Genomic DNA, 23,449 nt, shown 5'->3' with positions numbered 1-23,449 from the left:
CTACAGTCACTTTAAAAACTAACTACCAATGTCTAATGAGTCTGATGAATGTCTTTCCCTAAACAGTGTATGTACTGCACTAGTAGTTGTGAATGTCAGTGGACACAAAGCCACTGAACTGCACCCCAGTGCCACGACTAGAGAAAAAAATGGCAGCAGCCTTAGTCTCTCGGTTTGGTTGTGGGATGGGTCCATGCAAGGGTAGATCGGGGGAGATCAACCGGTGGTTGAATTTGACGGCTGACTTGTTCCATACTTGACTAGAGTTACTAAATTAGTGGATCATAAAACTTTGAAACAATATACATGCATACTGAAGAACACATCAGCAGTGCAACTATTCTTTAAAACAATCAATCTAGATATGCCAAGTAGGTTTCCAAGCCTTGGTGGCGCAGTAGGCAACGCGCGAGTCTCATAATCTCAAGGTCGTGAGTTCGATCCTCACTTGTGTTATTTTTCGGACTTTCATGTCGGGTGAACAAGATGCAAGTATTGTGGTAGATATATTATTGGAAGTATTGTGTCTTACCTCACAATGTAGAATCATTATCAAGTTGTCTTGTTCTTATGTAACTGATCACTCCAACTGCAGAAAAGGAACCCAGATTTCCAGTGCCACATTAACGCATGGGCCACCTCGGCCCGGGTCTTGGACTCCGGCCTTACAGGGGCCCCGCTGGTCATCCAGGTAAAAAAGATGCAGCTCGGAAAACTGGTGGAACAGAGGCTGGTATGCAATGTACAATATGGTGGCAAAATTTGACATAAGACATATTTCATAGAATCTGTGGAGACCGCAAATATCACCTGGTCCTGGGCCTCACTAAACATTAATCCAGCTCTGCAGGTTCCTGACTGGAAGCCAAATATCTTAACCGTGAAACTGTATTGATTCCTTCACTTACTCCTCGTTCACTTACTGACCCACTCACTCATTCAGTTTCTCTCTTTTGGCCCTCGTGACAGTGTTTCTCGGACTCACTCACCAAGAGTAATCAGGAGTCACTACAACACAAGCTTTTATTGTAAAAATTTATGTTTCGGTTAATTGATGATAACGTACTTGATAACTATTGTATTCATTTACTTAGACATCTCTCTCTCTCTCTCTCTCTTCTCTCTCTCTCTCTCTCTCTCTCTCTCTCTCTCTCTCAGAAGAAAATCCTTCCCATGCCAGGAACCGAACCCGGGCCTCCTGGGTGAAAGCCAGGTATCCTAGCCACTAGACCACACGGGACTGGAAGGGTCATGTGTGTGCCTATGTGAACATCGCTCACCCACTCACTATTTCATCCATTCTCTCTATTCTCTGGAGCGTATGGTTATTCACCCAAGGTTCTGTATTGATAATCAGCTGGCAGACGTTACCTACCGAATCTATTACTCATACACACACACACACACACACACACACACACACACAGACAAACATATCAACCATTTCATTTCAAACACAACCATCCTCTTCCTTACGTTTTCATCTATAGTCCACGCTTCGCATTTAGAGCAATGTAATAGTTAGCATTACTAATCATGAGTCAGCAGGGGCCAGCCCGGGGTAGGACATGCATGGGTTTGAATCCTCGGTGTTGCAGTCAGTTGACCCAACTCAAGTGTCCATCCTTCCCTCGGGACTGGTCAATAATTGGGTACCTGGCTTATGGTGTGAATCTGCCACTGTATGTGTGTGTGTGTGTGTGTGTCTGTCTGTGTGTGTGTCTGTGTCTCTGTGTGTCTGTGAGTGTGTGTTTGTACATGCACAAACAGGAACAAAGACTCAGTACATATGTACTATTCACATGAAACAGATGGAAACAATCACCACTGGCCGTATGAGACACGAACCTAGACCATCGAAATGATAGACCAGTGAGCTACTCCGCTCGTCCACCACGGGACAAAAGCATTCCATAGACCAGCCTATGGTCCAGTGGGATCCCCCGTTACCTCACCTCACGTTAACTCTCACTGGATCATAGGCTGGTCAGAGGTGGACAGCTACCGTGGTGGCCGAACGGTTTAGCTCACTACACTGTCATTTCGATGGCCAAGGTTCCAGTCCCGTGCGTTCAGTGGTGGCGGTTTACATATACATATATTCATAAAAAAGAGCTCAAAGCATACACCTGGTGCACATACTTGGTCGTACTAAACCACACTGGGTGTGAGGCGGCTGCTCTGTCTAAGGCCAGAACTTGGGCCCCGGAATATCGTTGTTCCAGCACTAAACACATTATGCAGGATGGTTGTGTGTTTATGTGTGGGCGTTTGTTTGTCTGTTTATCTTGCCTAAATATGCCTGCCTGACTTTTCACTTCGATTACCATTAATTACACGGGTCAAACGAAATGACAATGTATCCATCAAGAGTATCAGTCTCCCAGGTTTCCTTTACTAATTCATCGAATTCCTGAAGCTTAAACTTCAATATATGAGAAGCTAATGACCTTCATTATCTCTAGCAAAGATAACACTGTGGTACTACCAGTCATTTATACCAACAGGTTTCATATCCTTCAACTGAGAGCAAGTCGTCCCCTGTAAATCACATCGCCCCAGTTCACTTTATCCTATACACGCCTCTCACCCTTGAGCATATTCAGGCCCTGATCACTCAAACTCTTGTTCACTTCATCCATCCATCTCCAATATGGTCGCCCTATTCTTGTCCTCTACACTTCTGACACATGTATCCTCCTTTAACCTCCCCTCACTCACTCTCTCCAAATGTCTAAACCATTTCAGTACACCTTCTTCAGCTCTGTCAACCATGCTCTATTTATCATCACACATCTCTCTTACCCTATCATTACTTACTGGATCAACCCGCGTCACACCACATGTTGTCCTCAGACATTTCATTTTCAACACATTCACTCTATCATCAAATCTTCCTCATACTGTCTCTACCTTCACCGCCGACTGACATCACTGTTCAAACTCAGGAATGTCTATACCATATTTATTGTACCTGAGCCGCGCCCCAGCCAGGTCCTCCTGACTAACTAGAGCCACACACACACACACAGGCACCAGCTGGACACAATACAGAACACAACACACACAATCCTCCTGGGTCCATCTCACACCACCTACCAAGATGTGCTCATCTGGCTGACCACGTCCACCCCACCAACACCACCAGCTAACCCCCTGCCCCCCCCATCACCTCCACCCCCTGCACAATGACCTCTCTCTCTCTCTCTCTCTCTCTCTCTCTCTCTCTCTCTCTCTCTCTCTCTCTCTCTCTCTCTCTCTCTCTCTCCACGCACCGCCGTTCGTCAGTACACTCGACTTGTACCAATCACAGCTGGAACACAGAGATATAAGACCAGTCCTATACCTGTTATTGTGAACGTCATCAACAATCCAGCAACAAGTACACAAGCTAAGCAAGTAAACTGCTGCTCAGTTTTCCACTTATCGACTTAGTTAAGACAAACAAAATATCAGCAGGTGTACCACAGTGGTGTGTGCCCGACTGACTCAGTAACATCATTACTGGAACTCCACCAGAGTTTGTGTTGTCGCTTACCCCTCCGGAGCCACAGTCGACCCACCTCACATAAATAGCAATTGATAGTTTGAGGAAAATAATGATTCCTGCCTTAAAGGTCAATAGTGAGGAATGGTCGGTCTTCAAGATTATTGCTCTGATGTTAACAAACATGGCCAAGTGAATCTTGTCATTTGTAGTAGAAACGTTAATTCTATTATGGAAGTGAGCAATGGAAGGAGTGATGCAGATTGATCAGGTGGAGGAAGTAGGTGAGGTAAGGTGTGGTGGTCAGTCACACCATTTACATGTTGGTCACAGGAAGAGTTTAGTAAACACTATCGTCTCTCACAAGAATGAACCAGGTTTGTTCTGGAGAAGATAAGACGGAGGGAGGAAGGCTGCCTAGATGGAAGAGGTCAATTATGGTAAGATTACTGGAATGATTGACATTATTATATCTGATGTAGGAATAATGAGCCTCATAGTTTGCCTGATCTTCGTAACGTTCATCACGATCACTTTATGTAATAACTCACAATGATATATAATCTCCACATCTCACTCCCTCACTCATACTCTAGTTCTTTAATATAACACCAGTGCAAAACATAATGGCTCAGTAACCAAAGATATTAGCGCCGTGTGCCTTAATTACTGATCTATCTTCATTCTTAATAAAAATAACAAGAACATTCATCTATCGAGGCTTCTAATGAATCTAATAGTCTATCAATGATGACATTTATATTCATCTTCCTTCAACCTTCTGAAATGTTAATCTTCTTTCATGTGTAACCTCAGAATCAGTTCAGGTTTTGCCATACTAAAACCATAAATTCATGAACTTGGTATTTTCAACAACTTTTCCATTCCAACTGAGTGGAGCAAGACAACCCTTTTTCTGCTGAAGGGTACGTTATGAAGGTTCACTTCTCTACTCTCGTCCCAAGCCTCTCTCTCCTGTCCTGCCTGACTCTCGTCCCAAGCCTCTCTCTCCTGTCCTGCCTGACTCTCGTCCCAAGCCTCTCTCTCCTGTCCTGCCTGACTCTCGTCCCAAGCCTCTCTATATTTCCAGCCTCTCCCATCCTAAGCCTCTCTCTTGCCCCGCCTCTCTCACCCCACACCATCTCTTCATCACAGCCATACTTCCATCCTGGGATTCTCTCTCGTGTGCAGCCTACCTCTTATCCCAAGCCTCTCTCTCGTGTCTATCTTCTCTCTCTGTAAAATGAGGCTTGATCATCATTTGTCACTTTCCACTATGGAATAATTCAGTTAATCAGTTATCATAACGCAGTGGTATATCATGCTACCTTCTCAACCACTGATCTCTCCCTGGCCAGGTAACATACCAACATTGATTAACCCATGTCACCTGCTTTGTAAGAGTAAGTAAGTTTTATAATATCATTCATCAACATTAGGAATGATATAGTCATGGTAAGTCGGGAGGCTGGAGCTTAAGTTTATCCTTACTATTGTCTTTATAACAGAAAGTGAAGGGATGCATGTCCTTGGTGATGGCATGCAAGACATATTCATGTTCATTCTACCTTATGACTCTCCTGTTAACATTTCCTTCAGGAATATTAATCCTGCAAGGTATTTTTTCTACCTGTTTTCCGTGCTGCGTGTTGCCGGAGGGAGTTGAGGGTGGGGAGGGAGCCTTTGTTTTGCTCTCCGTTTCTTCTACTGCTGTTAAGGGCAATACATTTTGTTGAATAGAGTTAAGGCCAGACCACCTGGCTGTGTGGTATCTATGTAACTCCAAGCCTTTCTCGCGTCTGGCCTGGCTACATCCTTAGCATATCTCTCGTGTCAACTCTTTGCCCTAAACCTTCCTCTCTTGTTCAGCTTTTCTCTCTCTGATCCTAAGCCTCTCGATCATTCACAGCCTCACTCTCATCCCAGGCCTCCTTCTCATGTCCAGCCTAACTCTCATCCCAGGGGTCTATCCCATATCTAGCATTTCTCATCCCAAGCCTTTCTCTTCTTCAGATCCAGAGTCCCATCCCAAGCCTGTCTTTCTCGTCCAGACTAACTCTCATCCCAAGCCTCTCTCGTGTCTAGCCTATTTCATCTCAAGCATCTCTTTCTCCTCCACAGCTTCACTCTCCTCCCAGGCTCCTCTCTTGTTAAGCCTCTCTCTCTCTGATCCTAAGCCTCTCGATCATTCACAGCCTCACTCTCATCCCAATCCTCTCTCTCATATCCAGCCTAACTCTTATCACCCCCCCCCCCCCGCCCCTTGTTCCCAACATCACCTTAATCCCAAGTCTCTCTCTCGTGTCAAGCCATCTTCATACCAAGCCCCACTCTCCTTCACAGCCTCACTCCCCTCTCAAACCTCTTCCTTGTCCAGCCCTTCTCATCCCAAGCTTCTCGCTCCTCCACAGCCTCTGTCTCATCTCGATCCTCTCTCTCGTATCCAACTTAACCCTTAACCCAGGCTTCTTTCTCAAGACCAGCCTCTCTCATCTTACCAATATCGTTTTCATTCCAAGCTTTTCTCTCGTCCAGCCTCGCTCTCATCACCAGCCTTTCTCTTTCTTGTCAAGTCTCACTTTCAACCCAAGTCTTGCTCTGGTGTCCAGCCTCTCTCAAACAAACCTTTCTGCCACACTCAGCCTCACTCTCCTCCCACACCTCTCTTGCCTCCAGCTTTTCTCATCCCAAGCTTCTCTCTACTTCACTACTTTTTCTCACATTCCAAGTATATCTCTCGTGTCCAGCCTCGCTTATGAGAGATCTCTCTTTTGCAACTTCAGTCCCCTCCCAAATTCTGGTGTCCAGCATTTCCCATCCCAAGCCTCTCTCTCATGATCAGCCTCTCTCATCACAAACTTCTTTCCCATTCACAGGTTTACACCTCCTCCCTCCCAAGCCTCTCTACTTCAAAGCCTCACTCTCCTGCCAAGCCTCTCTCTCATTCCCAACCTCTCTCATCCTAAGCCTCTCTCCTTCAAAGCCTCACTCTCCGGCCACACATCTTGTGTTCAACCTCTCTCATCCCGAGTCTTTCTCTCCTACAAAGCCTCACTCTCATCCCAGGCCTCCCTCTCCCTCCCTCTACACCAGCGGTATTTCAACATTTTCAGCGTTGCAGGTCCACTTGAATTTGGGGAAGAATTAGGGAAATTATGGAACTCTTTATAATGTGTCTCATTATCACAATGTTGCTTCAAATCTTACAATTGCAGGTGCCGGGCTACCACAATAACCGCCACCTGATTGCCACTCTCCTGGAGGAGGAGGAAGAAGCCGATGTTGTGATAGTAAACATCACATGATGTATCACTAATGGTCATAAGATCAAACATTATGGCTACACATCCCGACAATCACCAGACTGTGTGTGGCACAGCACGAAGGACGGAGTCGCCCGCCAGTCTTGTACGAAGCACAATACAATATCTCACTACTTCCTGCCGCTTTCAGTACTTTCTATCAGTCAAGATACTCACACTACGTACGTACGTACACCGTTCTATTATCCTTTGTACATCTTCACTACTGGCGTTTTCGACCTTATCTGAATGAGTCAGATCAAATGGATATCAGGGACACAGAATACATAACACTTGTCCACTGTCTTTGTCTTTCATACCCTATCTTTCATACTTGCTTGCCATTATTACACGAAAGTCCACTTGGGAACTTATCGTGTTTCATTTTCTCTGTGGACTCATAGGAATATATATATATATATATATATGCATGTACAGAGCATCAGATTGGGGAGGAGCAGTGTGGTTTCAGAAGTGGTAGAGGATGTGTGGATCAGGTGTTTGCTTTGAAGAATGTATGTGAGAAATACTTAGAAAAGCAAATGGATTTGTATGTAGCATTTATGGATCTGGAGAAGGCATATGATAGAGTTGATAGAGATGCTCTGTGGAAGGTATTAAGAATATATGGTGTGGGAGGCAAGTTGTTAGAAGCAGTGAAAAGTTTTTATCGAGGATGTAAGGCATGTGTACGTGTAGGAAGAGAGGAAAGTGATTGGTTCTCAGTGAATGTAGGTTTGCGGCAGGGGTGTGTGATGTCTCCATGGTTGTTTAATTTGTTTATGGATGGGGTTGTTAGGGAGGTAAAGGCAAGAGTTTTGGAAAGAGGGGCAAGTATGAAGTCTGTTGGGGATGAGAGAGCTTGGGAAGTGAGTCAGTTGTTGTTCGCTGATGATACAGCGCTGGTGGCTGATTCATGTGAGAAACTGCAGAAGCTGGTGACGGAGTTTGGTAAAGTGTGTGGAAAGAAGAAAGTTAAGAGTAAATGTGAATAAGAGCAAGGTCATTAGGTACAGTAGGGTTGAGGGTCAAGTAAATTGGGAGGTGAGTTTGAATGGAGAAAAACTGGAGGAAGTGAAGTGTTTTAGATATCTGGGAGTGGATCTGGCAGCGGATGGAACCATGGAAGCAGAATTGGACCATAGGGTGGGGGAGGGGGCCTTGAAGAATGTGTGGAAGTCGAGAACATTATCTCGGAAAGCAAAAATGGGTATGTTTGAAGGAATAGTGGTTCCAACAATGTTGTATGGTTGCGAGGCGTGGGCTATGGATAGAGTTGTGCGCAGGAGGATGGATGTGCTGGAAATGAGATGTCTGAGGACAATGTGTGGTGTGAGGTGGTTTGATCGAGTAAGTAACGTAAGGGTGAGAGAGATGTGTGGAAATAAAAAGAGCGTGGTTGAGAGAGCAGAAGAGGGTGTTTTGAAATGGTTTGGGCACATGGAGAGAATGAGTGAGGAAAGGTTGACCAAGAGGATATATGTGTCGGAGGTGGAGGGAACGAGGAGAAGAGGGAGACCAAATTGGAGGTGGAAAGATTGAGTGAAAAAGATTTTGTGTGATCGGGGCCTGAACTTGCAGGAGGGTGAAAGGAGGGCAAGGAATAGAGTGAATTGGAGCAATGTGGTATACCGGGGTTGACGTGCTGTCAGTGGATTGAATCAAGACATGTGAAGCGTCTGGGGTAAACCATGGAAAGCTGTGTAGGTATGTATATGTGCGTGTGTGGACGTATGTATATACATGTGTATGGGGTGGGTTGGGCCATTTCTTTCGTCTGTTTCCTTGCGCTACCTCGCAAACGCGGGAGACAGCGACAAAGTATAAAAAAAAAAAATATATATATATATATATATATATATATATATATATATATATATATATATATATTTATATATATATATATATATATATGTGTGTGTGTGTGTGTGTGTGTATGTAAATATATATATATATATATATATATATATATATATATATGTATATATATATATATATATATATATATATATATATATATATATATATATATATATATATATATATATATATATATATATGTGTGTGTGTGTGTGTAAATATATATATATATATATATATATATATATATATATATATATATATATATATATGTATATATATATATACGAACTAAGTGCATATGAACGAGCACTCTCATGAAACATACAAACCTCCAACAGCCAGGATCGAACCCGGGACCCCTGTGCAACGGGCGGGAGAGCTACCGCTAGGCTATGATCGCCCCTGATACGGAAATGATTATTCGATAACTATGTACTCGAATGCCTTTGACCTGAAATGTAAGTTCAAGCTAGTAGGCCGATCCTGCACTTAGCTTGATTCTTTTTGTGTTCAATATATTCTTCTTCACTACATCTCCTCTCCGTAATACCTTTATCTTCACTATGCAAGGATTATTATAATTTTCACAACAACCCCATCTTCATACGACCTTATCTTGAATAAGCTGGTTTCAAGAAAGGCTTTAGATTTTACCCGCTCACACAAACAACGTACTTACACGGGGCCCCACGAGTGTAAAACTCCCTCCTAATACAGTGCAAATACATGATTACACACACCTACACACCATCACCACCACTAACAATACACAGAGAAATAGCCTTTTCGGTTGGCTTTGGATCCGCCCTTGAACGGAGTTTGGAGGATTTGGGGGATCAGGTTGATAAGGTTAAGTTCACTACAACCTCATATTCACTAACGTGTATCTTCATTACTAGTATATTTTCACTAAATGATATCTTCACTATACCCTCTTCTTCACTACACTGTTATTTCTACCATACCATCATCATTGCACTCCCTAATGTTCACTAAGATTAGTTCTTATCTTCACTACATAATCCTTTTGAATACACTTCACTCTTTACTAACCCTTATCTCTACTACATTCGTATCTTCACTACATTCTTTTTTCACCACAACCTATCTTGACAATATCCTTGTCAACACTATGCTCTTCCTCGCTACACTCTCATCTTAACATCATCCTTCTGTTTACCGAACTTAGTTCAAAGACTGACTTGAACGTAGCTTTGGAAAGTTTGTGTTTCTCATTGTGTTACCTCCTTATTATCATTGTAAAGGCAATTGTCACCACTCCCTAACTAAACCCTCATCGTCACTACACTCTCATCATTATCATTACATCTTGATGTTCAATACAAAATTTCAACATACATATTTGTCTTCACTACAGAATAATTTTCATTGCACCTTAGTCTTCATTACTCCTTGTTTCAGCTACATCCGTATCTTCCATTCATTCTTATATCTTATATTAGTTACATCTTTACAATATCTTTATATCTTCTCTGTTCCGTCTTTTGGAAAATTGAAAATGAGAGGGAGGGATTTCCAGCGTCCCGCTCCCTCCCCTTTTAGTCGCCTTGTACGACACACAGGGAATACGAGGCAAGTATACTTTCTTCCCTATCCCCAGGGATAACAGCATCTGGTGTGCCCAGACGGTCACCCATCCCTGATCGGACGATATATGCATATATATATATATATATATATATATATATATATATATATATATATATATATATATATATATACAAGACTGAAAACAATGAATTTCCCAAATAAAAAAATGGAGGCGCCGGGGTTTGAACCCGGGTCCTCTCGCCTGCCAAGCGAGCGCTCTACCACTGAGCTACGCCCCCAAGAACATTTTCTGGCACTTAGTATTATATGAAGTACTGAGATTACCACGGCAAAATACTGTTTGACCGACCGTTGCCGACTAGCCGGCAAAATAACCACAGGGTAAATCTCCATGTTGCTGTCGTGTTTTCCTCTCAATTTTCCAAGAAGAATTGAGTTTTAATTTTTTATTTTCGTTGCAATAGACTGGAACTAAGCAATAGACTGGAACTAAGCAATAGACTGGAACTAAGCAATAGACTGGAACTAAGCAATAGACTGGAACTAAGTAATAAACTGGAACTAAGCTGACCTGGTATGAGGTCAGAGCCCTCATTATCATCCCTGCTAACTACCGGAAGCAGATTAAGTCGTTCCACAACCGATGTCCGGCCCATGTTAACTCTGATGTGCCCAGCAGTTGGAGGAGGATCGCCAGAAGCTTCTGGAAGATTTCAAGGACGTCTTGGTGGACCTGACCCTTTCAGATAAGGTCGAAAACCCCAATTTATTGTGAAGATCTTCACTATAACGTTGGACGAACATACTGAATGTTGCAAACACGTGATGCGGACAAAATGAAAAAAGAAAAAGACAAAACCTATGCCTGGTGTGGGTCTCGAACCCACGACCTTGAGTGTGTGAGACTCACGCTCTACCACTGAGCTAACCAGACAATAGAAAAATGCGTCTGTTTCTTCAATTTGAATTAATGAAAATCTTTGCGAGGCAGCGTTTAGAAAAGAGAGATGTCTTTGACGAAATTTGCATGCTTAGCTTGTTCTTCTGTTCCTCATTATCGAAAGTAAACATACTGAAGGATATATATATATATATATATATATATATATATATATATATATATATATATATATACAAACAAAGTGCATATGAATGAGCACCTTCATAGAACATACAAACCTCCAACAGCCAGGATTGAACCCGAGACCCTTGTGCAAGAGGAGGGAATGCTACCGATCGGCCAATGGCCTAGCGGTAGCATTCCCGCCTGTTGCACAGGGGTCCCGGGTTAGATCCTGGCTGTTGGAGGTTTGTATGTGATATATATATATATATATATATATATATATATATATATATATATATATATATATATATATATATATATATATATATATATATAGGGGAGAAAGAATACTTCCCACGTATTCCCTGCGTGTCGTAGAAGGCGACTAAAAGGGGAGGGAGCGGGGGGCTGGAAATCCTCCCCTCTCATTATTTTTTTTTAATTTTCCAAAAGAAGGAACAGAGAAGGGGGCCAGGTGAGGATATTCCCTCAAAGGCCCAGTTCTCTGTTCTTAACACTACTTCGCTAACGCGGGAAATGGCGAATAGCTTGAAAGAAAGAAATATATATATATATATATATATATATATATATATATATATATATATATATATATATATATATATATATATATTGATATATATATATTGGAAAGGATCACAATTTTGCGCGTGATCAAGTATATTCCTATAGATTTCTGTAGAAAGTACGTGGGACATTCATTTTAAGCAAATTATTTTATACAATAAGAAATAAAATCCCATAACTTTTCTGGAGCACAGGGTACAGAAATGTATGTAACGTGAAACCGGTAGAATTAACATATCTAACATAAAGATTTCTATTTTGCTGATAAAAGAAATGTTTTACATGTAGAAATCAGTAATATCTTCAACAACCTAAACATAGTACCAACAACATGTGGCGTGAAAATGTAATCAAACATCCATAAAGGTTTTGTAAAAAATGTACAATTACATTCATCAGTAAGGCAAATATTGATGATGAATAAAATTGCTAGCTTGAGTTCTACAGCAATGCTTCATGTTGCTTTGTAGTAAACACAACATTCCTAAATTGTCTTGGCTCAGTCTTCGGCGTGATCTCATCTGCTGAGAACACCTGGCAACTGAGGCAGCAGCTGACACACCTTGGTATGGCAACTGAGGCAGCAGTGACACACCTGGGTATGGCAACTGAGGCAGCAGTTGACACACCTGGATATGGCAACTGAGGCAGCAGCTGACACACCTGGATATGGCAACTGAGGCAGCAGCTGACACACCTGGGTATGGCAACTGAGGCAGCAGTTGACACACCTGGGTATGGCAACTGAGGCAGCAGCTGGCACACCTGGATATGGCAACTGAGGCAGCAGCTGACACACCTGGGTATGGCAACTGAGGCAGCAGTTGACACACCTGGATATGGCAACTGAGGCAGCAGCTGGCACACCTGGGTATGGCAACTGAGGCAGCAGTTGACACACCTGGATATGGCAACTGAGGCAGCAGCTGGCACACCTGGATATGGCAGCTGAGGTTTGATAAAAGGAATATCAGTCAGTGATTTTCCCAAGTCTAGGTCGAGTTTTCACTTTCTTTAACGATGATTAATAAAGGTTTAATTGTGTTTTGTCTTGAGGCTGACGAGTGTTGGCAAGATTTGACCAGAATGCAGCAGAGATAACGCGTAGCTAGCGATCACTGCTGGAAAATCCAGAGTTATGAAGAACTAATGCGTGAGTTACGTCTTGTCATGTTATGTGAGAAGTGGAGAGAGAGAGAGAGAGAGAGAGAGAGAGAGAGAGAGAGAGAGAGAGAGAGAGAGAGAGAGAGAGAGAGAGAGAGGAAATCTGTGATTAATAAAAACGTATCAGGGGTCAGAAAAGACACAAAGGAAGGTGGAAAGGGAAAGAGAAGGAAAGAAGAAGATAGACAAATAAAAGAAGATCCGTCATAATGTGTTTCCCACAAAGTACTTGGCTTCAGTGTTAGATTTCAGATGAAGATGCTGGAAGAATAGTTTTGTGTATTTTCCTTAAATTCTCTGTGACGTCCAGGAATCATCCACTCTCACATATGTGAGGCAGTTCTTATAACAGCAGAGCAACAGTCACATCTGAACAATCGGCCATGTGGTGGAGACATGGATTTTTCATGACCTACGCAAAATGAAATAATCAGAATTGATTGTAAATATTTGTGCGAAGATTAAAATTGATAATGAATTATACTGAGTACCTGGCGTGAAGGAAAGATATTGCTTCCTACGTACCACAATGGTCCAGCAGAGGTTTGGTTAACTTTGACATAATTTTGCTAGATTTATAATTCATTCCCAACAGCCAACCCAGTTAACTAAGACATATTAGTTTTATTTGTTCATAGAAATATTAGAAAACACTGGTTGTTACAGTACCTTCATCATGTTGTCATGAAATCCCTACTTGTCCTTACCATCAACACAAGAAATCTACTTTTCATTACTTCTGTTTTATCTTTGATTCTCTTTAGTCTTTATATATAGCAAGATATCTTGAGACACATCTATGGCCAGATATTGATCTTTTTTTCTGTTTGTTACTTGTCATATGAAAATTCATGCTAATAAAGGTTCATTGTTTTCAGGCTAAAATCTAAGGTCTGGTCTGTATCAATCAACAAACCTGCTTTTCTAAACCTGTATCACATGAGCCCTCATTGTGTGGCCTTCGAGGGAATGTAAGTCTGGTTATCCTACATATGGGAGGCTTCTAATGCCTGGTATTGTTGTGTCATTCTTCTCTTTATGCACAAACTTCGTCCATTGTGTTGCCACAAGGATTCACCAGGTTGTCGATGGCCGTGGATGGGGGATAGAGGTCACATTAAATGTAATTAAGGTTGATCTGTCATGTTACTGCAATAAACTAATGTTCCTGGTCGTCCTGTATGGTTATTCTAATCATACACTATAAGTCTCTGTCTCTATTTATATACAATACCTGAAGACAGCGTCACGGATCCTTTAATACTTATCTACAAGGGATTCAAACTCACTCTCCAGTATTTAGTCTCGATTCCCAGAAACCTTTGAAAGGTAAACACCTACTCTGCTACCCGCCTGGTTCTGTGTTGTTGTGCAAGACAAACGTAAAGTCTATCATTACCTTTAGCTATACCGCAGTCATGTTGGCAACACTGCTAACATAACCGGCCGACTCCACTTCCCCCAGGCTGGCTAGGTGACAGGGACACGTCATTGGTTGATGCTATTGTTGCCGACAATATATTACGTTAGTATTCAAATTGATATTGTTTCAGCTTTTTAGCTGTGCGTACACAGTATTATTGCTTTGGGCTTAACATCTCTGTCATGATGATTATCTAATATAACAAGTAGAATACAATATTATAAAAATAAATATCCACAGTGAAAAAAAAAAATTATCACTTAATATAGGATCCTCGAGGTTGCAGCTCCAAGCCCGCACCTGACCTTGCTGACACACCAGACAACCCACCTACGGTCAACCTCAACCTTCAAATTGTCAACAGTGACCCTCTCCCCTCCCTTCTCCCCTCTCCTGACCCCTCACCAGATATATCCCAACCCAAGACTAGAAACATGATACACGTGAAACACTCAAACGATTAGTCAACGGCCTTCATCAACAACAGACACAGAAGGCCAATAAACTTCCATAAGTCGTAAAATGCTAAAATTCTAACAGTTTAACGTGCGCAGCTATCACAATGGCCGTCATCTGATTGCCACTCTCCTCGAAGAGAAAAAACCCGATGTTGTGATACTTAATATCACATGTATCACCAACGGATACAAAATTAGACATTACGGGTATACATCACGACAGTCTCCAGACAGTAGACACGAGGGAGTCGCCATTCTCATACGCAACACCATCGAACACGAATACCTCGCCATCTCATGGCAATACGAACACTTTCTAGCACTTATGGTAAACACAATACATGGCTTCATTATCTTCTGCACTACATACTCTCGACCCAACACTACCATTCCACTCCATGATCTCTACACAGTATTCAATCACACACATATCTCAGTCTACCTTCTAGCTAACCTCAACGCCCAACACAGAACCTTCCACCACAGCAGAAGCAATTCTCATGGTGATGACTTATTCGCTTTATACTCTTACAAACGTCTTAACTTCCTTGGACCTTACTTCCACACTGTCTTCACTGGCCAAGGAGGAAAAGGCAGACCTGACCTTGCCTTCTCCAACAGAGCCAGTAATTATCTCCATAATTTCTTGTCTCCAGGACCACTGTGTGGTTCCGACCACATCTCTATCTTTCTTCATCTCTCGTCTAACCCCATCCTCGTCCCATCACCCTCACACTACCACTACAAAAGAGCAGACTGGGAGAGCTTCAAAGAGACTATCTCCAACTGCACTTACACCACAAACTACGAAAATCACCCAATAACATTAATAGACAGAGAAATAGAACATATAAACGAAACAATCACACAGGCAGCTGACATTTCTATCCCCAGATCTTCATTTACTTCAAGATACTCCTTCCCTTCTTCCAAAACAACAAGACTCATCTTGTGCTACCGTCGACGCTTTGAGCAAACCAGATATCGTTTGGGCCTAGTACAGTGGGACCTGAAATCCCTACGAAACCACACACTCAACAGCCTTATAGAAGACTAAAATAAACACTGAAAATCTCTTATCACCACAACAGAACAACACCGAATCAAATCTCGAAAGGTTTGGATCAGAATCCGAAAGCTCAAAAGAATACCAAAACAGACTTTAATGGGCTAAATGACGACAATACTCTACACCGTAACCCACAAGACATTGAAAACATTTTTCAAAAACAATGGGAAGGTATCTTTCACCCTCACCCCCCTCACCCTCTGGTGTACGAAAACACTCAAATTGTCACACAACACATACAAAAGAGACCCAGTCACTTCTACCCAGAACAGATCATACACCTCCAATCGCTTTCACACGACCACCTTCTCACAACTCCCATAAGATCGAACGAGGTCAAATTCCTCCTCCTCAAATCACCCAAAGTAGCACCAGGTAATTCAGACATTTGTTACCAGCTACTTACCCATCCCGCTGACAACACTATTAGAGCCATCACCCTCCTCTTCAACGCGGCACTAGCCTCTGGCTATTTTCCCGCGGTCTTCAAAACAGCAACAACCACAATGATACCTAAACCCAACAAATCCAACAGAGACCCAATGAACTACAGACCCATCAGCCTACTTGAGTCCATTGGGAAGACATTTGAAAGAATTTTAAACAACAGACTTAGACAACACCTAACAAACAACAGCCTACTCTCACACAAACAGTTTGGCTTTCATCAACATCGCTCCACACAAGATGAACTCAACATCATTACGAACTACATAAGAAACAACACGCGGACACACAAAATGACCGCACTCATCACAAAAGATGTTAAAAAAGCCTTTGACACCGTGTGGCACGATGGATTGAGGTATAAACTAAGCACCCAATTCCAACTCCCACGACCCATCATTAAGCTTCTCTCTAACTATCTTAGCAACAGAAAAACCCGAATCAAATACAGAAACACTTACTCAAACTACTTCTTCCTCAATGCCGGTGTATCTCAAGGCTCCGTGCTGGCCCCTACTCTCTACACACTCTACACAAATGATCTTCCGAATCCTGTACACTTGGGCTCCATCACTCTCCAATATGCAGATGATGTAACACAACTAATCAGAGCAAGAACCCTCACACACTTAATCAGCACAACACAACAGGAAATTGACCACGTTTCTCTTTGGGAGTTAGAATGGAGGATTAAATCAAATCCTGCCAAATCCAACATATCCCTACTTTACCGTACGTCAGAGATACAACATAAGTAATGTTTACCTGCACTCCCGTATACACCGTCATTTACCCATACCCATCTCAAACACCAACACTGTCCTGGGCCTAAACTATGATGTACACCTGAGAATGAACCGACATATACAGTCTAAAGCGGCTATTGCGAGAGCGGAGCTCACGAAATTGTATAGATTTAGAGAGGCGGAATTCAAAACCAAATTGCACCTCTACAAAGCATTACTACGACCACTTATCACTTAGGCCCCTTCAGCTCCTGAACTCGGAGCCTTATTTAACATCTGTGCGCTCCAAATCATTCAGAACAAAGCTCTACGTTGAGTTTTTAACATCAAATAGCACGAGTTCATCAGAAACACAAAACTTCACGATAGAGCACGAATCCCTCCACTAAACATCTATTGTAGGAAATTGTTTAAAAGACAAGTAGAGCGATTTCAAATACATCATACTCACTGGACTGATTACTTCAACAATCTCCTGGGAATAGATCACCCAGATAACATGTTCAATATCCAACCTGAACAACATCCAGTGACCATATATTAAAAACTAAAAATCACTATAGATCTTGCTGCTAAGTCCGTGCGGGGAACGCCTTGGTAAAATCAGTGTCCATCAGCCAGAGATACGATCCATTTCCTCCTATATTAAAAAGAAAAGAAAAAAACTTGCCCTCCACTCATCATCTTTGACCTGCTCATCCTGTTATTCCTGTGCAAGCTGGGTTAAGACTTGGCTCTTTTCCTCCCTCTAAAATTCACTTACTCTAACAATTTCTTGCTCTTTCCCCCCCAGTCTTTTTCCGCTCTTCCTTGGAAGGGACCTTTCTATCATCGTATTCCCTTCTTTTCTTGCCATTCGAGAAGGTTCTTGCTGCTCCTGTTTCGGCCACGTGGTTGATGGAGGATTAACCACCAGATCCCACGAAGAGAGAAGAAAGAAGAGAGAAGACAGAAGAGGAAAGAAAGAAGACAGAAGAGAGAAGACCGAAGAAAGAAGTGGATTGTAACGTTGCCTCCCGCGTTGGTCCTTCCCGCGGGAGACCGTTACGGTGACGACGCCGGCAGGCTGTTCCCTCACCACCCTCGCTGCTCCCCACACCCCCGCGTTGCCTCCACTCCATCTTCACATGTCTTTTTATTTTCTATTTTTTATCATCCATCATCCATCTCTCGACCGTTTGGCTTGAGCAATCTCTACCCCAGCTTCCCCACCCCATTCTGGAAAACTCATTTTCCTGAGGAGTGGAGGCTGGAGTGGACCTGTTCTCACCTGACGGGGTGGAGACCCTCACACTATCTCTTACCTCTCCCCTACCTTGGACCGTCGAGCGTCCCTCACTCACGTTTTCTCGCACTAGGACACTGATGCCACCAACATGCCGCCCGACATACGTCTAAAATCCCTCAAAACTGATTGTCCCCCTCCTTCCACGTTCGAACTCCTGTCCATCGTCTTTAAGACCACTGAGATCCGTCCTACTAGGGTCATTCAATTCCCCTCGAACAAATACCAGTTTAAGATCTGCTTGGGCAAAGATAGTGATTTAGATAGAATCCAATCTAAGCCTCTCCTCGATGAACTAGCAAAAAATAACTACCAAATCGTTCAAGACCGCTGCCCCTTCAAGCTAGATGTACCATTATTGCCTATACTGTCCATGCATCTATCTTGTCCCTCAGCCCCACGGAAATTGTTGAAGCCATCAATGGTGAAAAAAATGACGTCAACGTCATCAGCGAATATAAACCTAACAACTCTAGATCAATAAAAATTCAATGTTCAAACCCGACCGAGGCTGATCGTCTGCGCTCTCGAGGAATCCTGTTCCCCATGATCTCTATGCCCGCAAAATCCCTGAAAAAAGATGAAAATATCGACGTTCAACAATTCTACAAATGTTTGCAACTCGGACATGAAACAAAGAACTGTAAAGAACCCCACCAAACCTGTAGTCAATGCGCGGAAACTGGTCATGGTTTTCGTGAGTGCAAGGTTCAGGCAGCGAAGTGTGTCAACTGTAAAGGTGAACACGTCGCTGTATCTGGGCTGTGCCCACGTAAGAAGGAGCAACTCCGTGCAGTGCGTCAGGCACAAAAATCCAACTCATCTCCTTCCACAAACCCTGACCTCTACTCAACAGTTGCTGCTGCTGCTCCTCCCCCTGCCACCCAACCTTCTCCTATCGCACAAAACCAGTTTCTTTTTCTTTAAAGTAATATGCAGGTCAAGATGTTTCATAATAGAAAGATATCTATTATCTTATCAGTGTGTTCGGATAATTACAACCGATTCTCCGGCAGCGTCAAAATAATCAATTACTACACTCTGAATCGGATGTGAGACTGATACACTGGTTTATCATTAGCTCCCTTATCAAATATAATCCTCATTACATATGATCCTGTTCCCTATACTGAAGGAGAGTATAGTGAAGTGCTGGACACATTATAGACATGACTATCTTGAATCCAGCGTTGTGTAGCTACACTAAAAAGTATGATATCTTACTTCATGAATAAAAGAGTAATACAAAGTTAAGGATCTACGTCAAATACCATGATACCTCAGATGTTTCATGTTACTAATGCCAGATACAGTGTGTTGTACATTCACAATATAGAGGCAACTCTGTATGGTAGCCATAAGTCTCTTCATACGATTCAACCCCTAATGCTGGATATACCTTTGATAGAGCTGGAAATAATCAAATAACCTTGGAAGGAGTGGCAACAGGCAAACAGGTTATATGTCAGCTACTAGCCAGTCACACTATGACAACATCATTGTGTGAGTTAGAATACGGTTACTTCTGTGTTTACTCTGGGTCTAGGTGACCTTAACTTAGTGGAGAACATTGCTGAAGGTAACACGGGTAGCGGTGAGGTCCATAAATAATTCATTGTATCAACCGTTCACATCAAGAATCTTAATCAACAAATAGTAAAAAGATATAATGATTTTGTTAGTGATCCAACAACTGAATGGGTAAGTCAATGAAGTGTAGTAATCTTATTACAATGGACGTAGTGTTTACATACGACAGTGTTTATCTATCTATCCATTTATCTATATGTCTACAGTTTTATCTATCTATCTATCTATATATCTATCTATTTACCTATCTATCTAGCCAAAAATCGTTTCGCCTCCTCGGGTGAGCCAAGGGTGCAGGGTCTTGCGGTTACGGGTGCGAGACCATTTTAAGGCCCAACTCATTCCTCCACGAATCTCCAACCCCAGAGGAAACTACTCACCGAAGGTGGGCCTCACTATCCCCTCACGCAAGGGGTTCGACAACCATTGAGAATAATAGAGAAATACTTGCTTATATACAACGATCTCTGTCTGTGTTTTTTATCTAAACTTTTGCTCTCAGTTAAACTACCCATAATATCTTACAAAGCCAGTGTGACTCTGCGCAAGAAATTCCATCAGCAGATGATTGTGATAAATTACTCAGGCTCAGACTACAAGCATCTGGATCTATGGGTTAGCAAGGGTTCACTGTCCCAGGACCCAAGAAAACTGTTTGGTCTGAACATGATGTTCTCAGTGGTATACGAGGGTCTAATGCCACGACTGTAATGGTCCTTCAGCATATGCCTGCCTGCCAAGACCAGAGAAAACCATAATGATTTCGAAATAAAGATCATTAGAACTTGATTAAGAAATATAGGTTTTATTACAGAGTTCAGTAAGAACTTGAGAGATAACAGAGTTAAAGATAAAACTCATTTGTCTGTCATCAAAGAACAAAATGTTTGTGTTGTTACTCAAGAGACGTAACACAGTTACTCGACGCTGATCATTCACTGATAGGAAGAACTTTAACCCTGCCGCGCCAGGACCTGAGGGGAGAGAGGTAGTTACTCATGAGATATAAGATAATCGTACATACGACAATAATCATTCACCAGTAATAAGAATCTGGAACCACCAGAAACAAAATCTGAAGATGAACCTCCATTATGACATCTTACTAACCATGTCGTCTAGTGGAGCAGTGTGGCCGTAGAGCTCCTCTTACCTGGCCACTCCAGAGCTTCCCTCACTCCCACACTCGCCTCTCCCGTCTTCTCCAGAAGTTGTCATTCTCCTCCCACACACACAGCTCTGTAGAAAATTGCTTTTCTCCCGTCTCGTTTGTCAATACAATATCATGGTTTCTCCCCCCCCCCCCCCAAAGTGAGCTTAAGTGGTGCTAGGATACATATGAGCGTATAAGATGGTTGTGATATCACGTAACTTTAATTGTTCGTAATAGTTAAGGTGAAACCACAACCCCTGACATAAAGATATTATAGTACAAATTAGCCCTCCATAGATATGGAACTCCCTCTTCGATCCTTGTGGTAAGATTTCTTAGTCTTGATAATATATTTGTGTGTGGAGTCAGTGTACAGAAGCTTTAGTATTGTTGCATTACTAAAATCACTAAGAATTACGAAAATAGACAAAGAAGAAAATCCACCGTGAAATTCCTTCAAACTGTTTCAATAATAAGGTAAGTTTGAATAGTAATTCAATTAGAATCTTCATATATTAGTATCTCTCCCCACCCCTTCTCTCTCTCTCTCTCTCTCTCTCTCTCTCTCTCTCTCTCTCTCTCTCTCTCTCTCTCTCTCTCTCTCTCTCTCTCTCTCTCTCTCTCTCTCTCTCTCATATATCTATGTATCTATATCTATATCTATATCTATCTATCTATCTATCAATCTATCTATCTATCTATATATATATATATATATATATATATATATATATATATATATATATATATATATATATATATATATATATATATATATATATATATATATATATCCCTGGGGATAGGGGAGAAAGAATACTTCCCACGCATTCCTCACGTGTCGTAGAAGGCGACTAAAGGGGACGGGAGCGGGGGGCCAGAAACCCTCCCCTCCTTGTATTTAACTTTCTAAAAGGGGAAACAGAAGAAGGAGTCACGCGGGAAGCGCTCATCCTCCTCGAAGGCTCAGAGTGGGGTGTCTAAATGTGTGTGAATGTAACCAAGATGAGAAAAAAGGAGAGATAGGTAGTATGTTTAAGGAAAGGAACCTGGATGTTTTGCCTCTGAGTGAAAAGAAGCTCAAGGGTAAAGGGGTAGAGTGGTTTGGGAATGTCTTGAGAGTAAAGTCAGGGGTTAGTGAGAGGACAAGAGCAAGGGAAGGAGTAGCACTACTCCTGAAAGAGGAGTTGTGGGAGTATGTGATAGAGTGTAAGAAAGTAAATTCTAGATTGATATGGATAAAACTGAAAGTTGATGGAGAGAGATGGGTGATTATTGGTGCAGATGCACCTGGAAATGAGAAGAAAGATTATGAGAGGCAAGTGTTTTGGGAGCAGCTGAATGAGTGTGTTAGTGGCTTTGATGCACAAGACCGGGTTATAGTGATGGGTGATTTGAATGCAAAGGTGAGTAATGTGGCAGTTGAGGGATTAATTGGTATACATGGGGTGTTCAGTGTTGTAAATGGAAATGGTGAAGAGCTTGTAGATTTATGTGCTTGAAACGGACTGGTGATTGGGAATACCTGGTTTAAAAAGCGAGATATACATAAGTATACTTATGTAAGTAGGAGAGATGGCCAGAGAGCGTTATTGGATTACGTGTTAATTGATAGGCGCGAGAAAGAGAGACTTTTGAATGTTAATGTGCTGAGAGGTGCAACTGGAGGGATGTCTGATCATAATCTTGTGGAGGCGGAGGTGAAGATTTGTAGGGTTTTCAGAAAAGAAGAGAGAATGTTGGGGTTAAGAGAGTGGTGAGAGTATGTGAGCTTGGTAAGGAGACTTGTATGAGGAAGTACCAGGAGGGACTGAGTACAGAATGGAAAAAGGTGAGAACAAAGGAGGTAAGGGGAATGGGGGAGGAATGGGATGTATTTAGAGAATCAGTGATGGCTTGCGCAAAAGATGCTTGTTGTATGAGAAGCGTGGGAGATGGGTTGATTAGAAAGGTTGGTGAGAGGTGGGATGAAGAAGTAAGATTATTAGTGAAAGAGAAGAGAGAGGCATTTGGACGATTTTTCAGGGAAAAAATGCAAATGAGTGGGAGATGTATAAAAGAAAGAGGCAAGAGGTCAAGAGAAAGGTGCAAGAGGTGAAAAAAGGGCAAATGAGAGTTGGGTTGAGAGAGTATCATTATATTTTAGGGAGAATAAAAAGACGTTTTGGAAGGAGGTAAATAAAGTGTGTAAGACAAGGGAGCAAATGGGAGCTTCAGTGAAGGGGGCTAATGGGGA

General features: G+C 42.2%; 1 non-coding gene across 1 annotated transcript; it reads right to left on the bottom strand.

Annotated features, from left to right (window-relative positions):
* Window positions 1–1,168: 1,168 nt before the first annotated feature.
* Window positions 1,169–1,240, bottom strand: TRNAE-UUC (transfer RNA glutamic acid (anticodon UUC)). The gene has a single exon. It is a non-coding gene; the product is annotated as a tRNA-Glu (tRNA).
* Window positions 1,241–23,449: the final 22,209 nt, after the last annotated feature.

The sequence above is a fragment of the Panulirus ornatus genome, chromosome 43, assembly GCF_036320965.1.
Source record: "Panulirus ornatus isolate Po-2019 chromosome 43, ASM3632096v1, whole genome shotgun sequence".
Taxonomy (NCBI): domain Eukaryota; kingdom Metazoa; phylum Arthropoda; class Malacostraca; order Decapoda; family Palinuridae; genus Panulirus; species Panulirus ornatus.
This window is presented reverse-complemented; position numbering and strand designations above follow the sequence as displayed.